Here is a 9,016-nt window from a genome sequence, read left to right as displayed (position 1 = left end):
TTTTAAATTTATAAATAAAAAAAAAGCAGTTATATAAATAATATTTATTTTAATTTTTTTAATTATAATTGACCTTCACTTCACATAACTTACAGAATAAAATACTTCCGTCGGTTTTGAATATATCCGTACCATATTCCAAAACAAAACTATTCAAATGATTTGTCGCAGATTGTTTGGTTTTCGGCATAATGAATTAAAAATAATGTAAGTAGGTAATTAAAACAAGAACGACGCGTACAACTACAACAGATAAGACGGACGTATAAGCCGGAACTGACAAAAACATCTAAGCGGTTTAGCAGTAGATCTATTAATGCCATTAACAGTAATCAATGAGTTATTTTCCTAGAAAAGTATTTGTAGAAAATCGTCGTATTTCGATAGCTGTTGTTTCTATTTTTAAATTTGTATAATATTTTATTTTAGATGAAGATAGCTGTAGTTGTAATTTATAAATATATATACATTATATTTTTATATATTAATATTATATTATATTAATCAATAGGGGAAAAACATTGTTTTTAATATCAAATAGAAATTTGAAAAATACGATACAAGAATATCTAGTAAGGTCTCTCAATATGAATGTATTTATTTTTTTTATTTACAAATTTACAAATTTTCATATGGAATCTCCATAAATTATAAAATATGCTCTAAAAAATTGTAAAATTAAGAAATATGCTCTAAAATCTAAAAATCACCAAATATGCAAAAATATGCACTAAAAAATTTTGATATGTTTTTCGTGGTGTCTTGGAATGAATTTCTAGCTCACTTAGCAATAAATCTAACGGTTCAAAAATTCATGCAAATGCAACAACTTCCGAGCCCTACTTATAATATTCAGATATTCTACTCGGTATCGCCGATCTCTATGTTCGGATATTGCGATACCTAGGTATTATATTTTATTTTAAGATGCAAAGACCAGAATAAAATCAATCTTCGTAATAATTCAATTATAACTGCAGCACTATCACTGATTCTTTATGCACATATACAAAAGCCGAAAGTATAGCCTATGTAATATAGGTAAAGGTAATATATTTATAATTATAGATACACAATTATACTCGTACTTTGGACTATATTATTACTAATATACTGTTGTGGATTTGTATGCATGAAGTTGAATTTGAGAATACATGAACTAAAGTTGACGTAAGCATTGTATTTTTTAATACAATCATTTATACGTGGTTGTTTAACACATACTGACATACTTGTGTATAATAGTAAAATATGAAGGTACGTATATATTGGTATAACTATCGAGTATATATTATTATAAGCTTTATATAGATTCTTTAGCAGCAATAATTTAAAAAAAAAAACGTATTTACAGATTTAAAAAACCAAATAATTTAAAGATATACTGTGTATTCATGTTACTGCTAGTTATCGCTCTACATTATTTTATATATTTCATGATTATATACAAACTTTAAAATACTATTTACACACGTATATATAATATATCTATTCATAGGCGTGCGCAGTTTCAAGTCGGACGTTGCGAATATTTTTACCGGCCCATACATGAGTATTAGGTAAGTTAACATTCTTGGGCGATACCCGTTTCCACTAAATGAGATCCACCTAACTTAACAATGTTTTTACCAAAACATTTTTATACTACGCTTATATGTGCTTAAGTTTATGTAACATACTATAATGTTGGTTTAAAAAAATGATAAATTATGGTATAGATACTTTAGCTATTATGTACCTATATAATAGACATATAGTACTCATACCTACATATATATATATAAATATATAATTGGATGATATATTTTTTTAATTGTAGAATATACTTATAATTGTATAATATTTTTGTGAGTTTTTCGAATTGATGTAAAATGTATAGATACACCATACACATATAATCAATGTACCTATATTTTATATTGTTCGTATTTGATTAAATATTAAACCGTTTAACCGTAGCGGTACTTATTACCTTTTATCTTGATTAATCAAGATAATATAATATAATAGGACAATATTTTATGAACACGTGAAAAGTTGCACAATTTAAATTATGCATTACAACTGTATGTTAAATTAAAATGTGTGATAGCTTTCAGCTTATATAGTTATATTAAATTTTTTAATATAACTATATAAACGTACCTAATATATAATTTTTTTGGTGAAAACGTGGTCAATATCTTATTTGGTGGAAAAGGGAAAAATACACTTTTGGTGGAAACGTGTTACGCCCACATTTTTTAGCTCAAAAGCAAAATGTAACCTTTGACCTTTGTTGACATTTCGTATACAATATTTCATGTTTACATCTTTCCTTCAAATATAATAATACTTTAATGTTTAATAATTAATTAATAATTTATATAAAATATTTCTTTTCGGTGTATATTTGTCACAAGGCAGTAACTGAAAAAAATTTTGGGCTGGTCCAGCATTTTTTTAAAATTGGTAATTGGAATTTTGAGTAAAACACTAGAATGAAAAAAAGTATTTAGTGTTCTAGAATAAAAATACAAATAAAAAATATTTTTAAGTATTTCAAAAATACACTGGTCGAATAGTATTTAAAATACAAAAAAAGTATTTAAACACTTAACAACGCTGACATACATAATTAAGTATCATTTTAAATTAAATTAAATAAACCTAGACATTAATAGTGTTATAAATATAAATATTCTTTCCAAATCTATATTTTATTAAATTCATCTTATAAATTGTATTTTAGATCATAGCTACTATTGAATACATTTATTAGAAATGAAACTATACAAACAAGCTTCAAATTACTCTTAAACTGTAAAGGATTTTGAATAGGACAGGTTATTGAACATTTTAAATAAGTGAAAATAAATGTTCAAGATTTATTATTGAGAAAAATATTTTGTAAATCAATAATAGTTTTTGCTGCTAATAACATTAGCTTGGCATGGTTTCCATGTTCACTTAGACCCAATTTAGATATTTTTGAATATCTTCAAGAAATAGTAAAAAACTGTATCGTTTCATTACACTTCTGTAGGTTAAACTTACTTATAGCAACAATGGGGTTTCTAGAAGTCATTAATGTAAACCACTAACATGTTAGTCTTGTTGTATGAACCATAATGTTGTGGTTTTGAAAGAAGAATGATAATTTTCATGGTTAACCAAAAATTATAAGCTGTTTACATTATTATTATAGTATTAGTTGGCCATTTAAAACTTTCGTTTTATCAAAATGATTAGGCTTTTGTTAAGTCAAGTTTTCAAACTAATCATTGTTCCAAGATTATTTTGATTGTTTGCTATCAACAATATTAGATGTTAAGTATTTTTTTTTTTACTATTTCTTCAGGTAATGTAATGAACTTATTGTTAAATAATGCTTGTATTATGTTTTTAAATAAATACGGTACATCTGGTAAAAAATATAATTCGCGTTGTCCTGAAGGTCCAGGTAAACAATAAATGCCAAAGCTCTTCCACATTGCTTAATTGCATGCTCCGATAACAGATGTAATTGATTATACTTTAAATCCTAACGCTTCAGCTTTTGAAATAATTTTAATTATAATTGTTTTGAAAACATTGCCTTTCACTGAGTTACTAGTAAAATAATATGCAACTATTATTGTTTGCTTCCAACAGCTGGATATACCAGCTAACACTAAATCATAGTTGAAACACCATTATTTTCAGACAATGTTACATTACTAACAAATGATTTTGAATTCATATTAAACACTGAACTTTCAACAATAAGTATCTCATATAATACAAGAACATTTTTTTTTCATTATCAATCATTGTAGAAACTTAATTCTAAGCATTTTCAATACATCCTTCAAAATTCCACTCTCACGATATGTTTTGAAATATGCGACAGAGTTCTCAGTGAAGGAAAAGGGTGATTTTGATTAAGTAGTTCTTCATACTCAGTATTCAAATGAAAATTTAAGTCGGCCAATTTATGGCCACTAATTGATACTTAGCTTAATGAAGGTAGTGGTTTTATTTGAATATTAATTTAGTATTGCACATATTGAAACACCTGTACCTCTTAATGCCTTTTAAAAGTAACAAGGTTTCATTATTTCTTTTAGCTTTCCATGTCTAAAATTAAAAAAAGAAAACAATTAATTTTAAAATAAAAAGCTTATATTAATTTTAAAAAATAATTAACAAAATTCTTTAAAAAAAAAATCAAATTGTTGATATCTATTTTTTTTATAGAGCTAAATATAGGTAATTTTTGGCGATGTTATTGTTTTAAAACATACTTTTGAATTTTATACATTTATAATTTATATTATAAATGGCAAAGGGCAAGCACCGCTCCTCCAACCTTCCCTGAAAATTAACTTTTAAACAAAATTTAGTAATTTAAAAAAAACTGTATATTTAAGTTGTATAAGAAGTTGCATAGTATTGTTCTATATTGTATCATTATATTTTATTATATTGTATTATTTTATTATTTTCATTTACTGAAATTAATTTACTAATTAGGTACTACCTATATGGCTATAAACTTGTGTATTTTACGTTATATAATCCATGGTTATTATGAACAATTTTGAAATTTTGCCCCCCCCCCCCCCCATCAACTAAAATTCCTAGCTACGCCACTGTATACGTTTATCAAAATATTGTGAATATACATTTTTTATATTTTTAATGAGTAAATTAACAACTTATTAAGAAATTATTAATTCAATATTCAATCAATTGTAAAAAAATTAATTGTTTGTAAAATTGTATCAATTTTTGCTATTAAAAAACACTAATAAAGCACGCAAATATAATTGTCTATAAAGAGCTCAAAATGAATTACAATTATGTGAAAATTATACCATTTATAGAAAAAATGATAACATAAATACTTATTAAACATTTTAAATTTTACGGCTATTCGTTTTTGAATTTTAAAAAAATAAAAAATCACTTTTGTTGAAAACTGGTTAGTGTAAAAGATTAAGAACATAATGATTTTAGAAGATTTGTAGCCTATGGTTAATAAAGTCCAAATGTGTACAATCACATATTCACATGCAAACATTTGTATTTTATTATAAGACACAAATACCTACGTAACCAATGCGTCAGTAAATTAGTAAAATATGAAGTTTCAAGTTTACATGAAATAAAAATAAAATTATTAATAAAATACACAATAATTAGTAAATAAAAATATGTGTAAATTCAATGTTTTAAGTAAAGTAAGAGATACATACAATATTTCTGGCAATATTAAACTTGACCCGATTTTGTTAGTGTCTTTGTAAAATAAGAACTAATATAATAACTTCTTGGAGTCTTTTTATAACAAGTCAAAGAATATTTTTTAAATATTATTTTATTGAAATACTTTATAAAACGTTAATATTTCTCGTTTCTTGATATAAATAATTATTTAATTGGTATTTAACAAAAAAAAAATGTATGCAAGGTAACTATAAGATAAGAATAACAGTGACCAGTGTTAGGTAATTTTCCACACCACCTTTATTATTAAGCAACGTATAATAACATTGTCCGTATTGTTTAATAACTTTATGAGGTATTACACGAGGCGCGTTTTTTTTATTGTGGTGTCCCCAGTAGGCCTAATCCACATCGTAAGCGAGAACGCATTATATGCAGGGGCGTATTTAGGTAGGGGCTTTGGGTCCAGTTGTCCAGGACGGCAAATTTTTTAAGATTTAGAGGGGCGGCAGATTTTTATTTCGTACTTTATGAGTACTGGCGCAGTGACGTCAATCATTAATATATTATAATTAATCTTTATAGATATTGCAAAGTATTAATATTTTATTCTAATGAAAATGATTACAAATTATTTAATTTTATCTATAAAAATAGTGAACTAAACAAAATAATTATATTATTATATATTAAAAAAAAAAAAAATTATGATTAATATCGTTATGTTTCTAAGTTATTATTTCTGCATACTTTTGGTTTTAATCACGCAGTGCTTTAACTTAATCTTACATATTCTTACAGGTAAACTTACATGTTACATATATATATCTGAAGACACCTTTCATAATAAAAACAAATTCATACATTTCCTTTATTATGGTTTCATGTAACAAATAGTACCTACTCAATGCTTTGAGGAATTCAATTTTCAGTACCATTTTACAAAATAATCAAAAATTACATTAAATTAAAGATAAAGAAGTAATTATTACAGTGTTGCTTTATACATCAGTGATTAAGTTTATTACTGTAATTAGTGTGTGAAATTTGAATTTGAAAGAGACAGTCAGTCAACCTTCATTAGTAAGTATAATTTTGATGTATTATGACTTATAATATTATATGTTGATTGATATTGCTAAGTATTTTATTTTTTTTTTGTGTAAAGTTTGACAAGCTACATTTTTTCCGAAAACATTGCATTTATCATAATTATTATTATATTATTGTATAAATAATAAATATAATTTATACCGTATTATATTCTTGTTATATACTTTTGAGTTAATAGGTACAACCCTTTCGTAAAATAATTTGAATAAATAATATCTTAAGATTAATCTACGTATGTCAAAAATGTCATTGTGTACGTATAGTATAACATGTACAAAAAACTTTTATGTCCCTACAAATAATGTTTTAAATAATAACAAAATATCGTAAATATACATAATTTCAAAATATTTTGAAAAAATACTATTTGTAAGAAATACTCTCTTAAAAATTTAATTTAAGTTTTAAGTATCTAAGATTATTCGTTTTTGAACTATAACAAAATATAAAAATTATTTGAGAAAAAATATTTATTTTTAGGGTGGGTCGTGGGTGTATAATAAACATTTAATAAGTTATAGGTATAATACTGAACTTCAAATAGTCATAAAAAATAATGTGACTTTCCAGTAAACATATTATTTTTGTTTTAGGTTAAAAAAAACTAATGAGAATAGTATATTAAATTTGTATATAAAAAGACAATATTATATAAATATCTGATGAAAAAATAATTTGAAAATTGTATAGATTTAGACAAAATTTTGATTTTAAACGTTTATAAAAATATAATATCGTGACTATACATTTTTTATTGCAGTAATTTAGTGACTGATGAGGAACATTGTATTAAATTTTAAATCTTATTTGCTATCAATAATTTATATCGGCTTAAAAAAAAAATTAATTATTTAAAATTGTTAAAATGTTTTTATAATTATACAATGTATAGGAAATCATAATGTAGAGGTTGGTAAAATTTTCAACATTCTATGATTAGCATTTTTGAACTAAAACTTATTAAATTAATTAATTTTGTCGAAATTATACAAGTATATATAGCGTAATGATTCCAATTTTTCCGATATTATGACAAGATCTAAAATTGTTTATGTTATTTTACTATTAACCACCCAAAGTACTAAATATATCATATTTGCTACAAGAATTCATAACAGATAAAAAACAAACTAAATAAATTTAAAATCAATATAGATTCATTGCTACGTCCAGGATCCAAGGTATAATTGACGAATTTATTTTATTCTTGGCTATTTTTTAACTTTAACCTTTTAGAACTCTCATGCCATATTCACAAATTAAAAACAGCTTGCGCACCAGACAAAAATAAAAATTTTATTTTCTTAAATTATTTGCTATGAAAATAAATATTATCTAGAACTTTAAAATAATAAAATATTAAAAAAAAGATTTCATCGTTTAAGAATTTAAAACGGGTCGTATACAATAACCCGCCGGTTGCCGGCTATCGGAAATAAAATATATGTCTAAGTAATCGGGGTAGCAGCGTGTACAAGTCAATAAATATTTATTTAACGTATAAAAATTAAATTTATTACTATCCTAAAATTTTAGGAAAATTAACCTACGTAAGTATCCTTCGACGCTTTTCGACGAAATCATGCTGTACCATATTAATAAAATTAATTTCTAAATACAAGCAGTTATTCACATTCAACTCCTTATACACATATAGTCACATATCATTTCTGTTTCGGTACCGTCCTGTTTAGGAATAATACATACTGAACTCATACTATTTTTACTGATTTTAAAATTAATCGATAAGTTCTAATTAATATGCTCAGATAATTTGCGATATTAATATATATATATAATAAATGCTTTTATTTATGGTATTATGCTATGTTTATTTTATCCTATAAGTGTATAGTCAAAATATTTTGAAAATTATAATATTTATAAGAAATGTAAACATTAACATTTGTTAAAATTATCAAATAACTATAGTAATTCGTTTTTAAATTACTACAAAAAACAAAAATCGATTGAGGAGAAATAATTATCACAGAAATACGAAATGAATATCTAATAATGTCATCAAAATTCAAAATTCAAACAATTATAAAATATTAATGAGACTTTTCGTAAAACTTTATTTTTGTTAGGAATAAAAAAAATTTATATTAGTCGGGTATACTCGGCCGGTTAAAAATGAAAAATGATATTTATACAACTAATGTAAATATAAATTATTATTCTATAAAATAGGTCTGGTAATATGACGATTATGTATTTTCGGTCTCACGTATTTTATGCATTGCGCGTTCGGGAATAAAATATGCATACGTAGGTATACGTCACTCTCACCCGGCGGGTAGAAGATTGTCCGGTGCAATAAGTACCTATATATTTATTTTATGTCTAAAAAAGTAAATTAAAGCTCCAAAAGTATAGAAAATCAAACTCACGTAAACATCGATTTTTTTTGTGAAACTTAGTTGTGTCATACTTAATGTCCATACGTTCAGTAACCACATCGCCGACCAAGGAACACCTTTCCTCGTCAGTCTTTACCGCGTTTCGAATTGAAGATATTGAGATATTTCATAAAAATAAGCTGAACAGAACGGCATATGTGTGTAAAATATTATATATATTAAAGTACGGTTTAACGATTTGTACGTCTATTTTTTTTCTCCGTTAAAAATTATTACAGCCGTTGAACCGTCAATCGTCAACGACGAATAGCGAAGATTGATGATTGCCATAGATAGATTAATATGATGAC

This window comes from Rhopalosiphum padi, chromosome 2 (assembly GCF_020882245.1).
Source record: "Rhopalosiphum padi isolate XX-2018 chromosome 2, ASM2088224v1, whole genome shotgun sequence".
Lineage (NCBI taxonomy): Eukaryota > Metazoa > Arthropoda > Insecta > Hemiptera > Aphididae > Rhopalosiphum > Rhopalosiphum padi.
Note: the sequence above shows the minus strand (reverse complement) of the source record.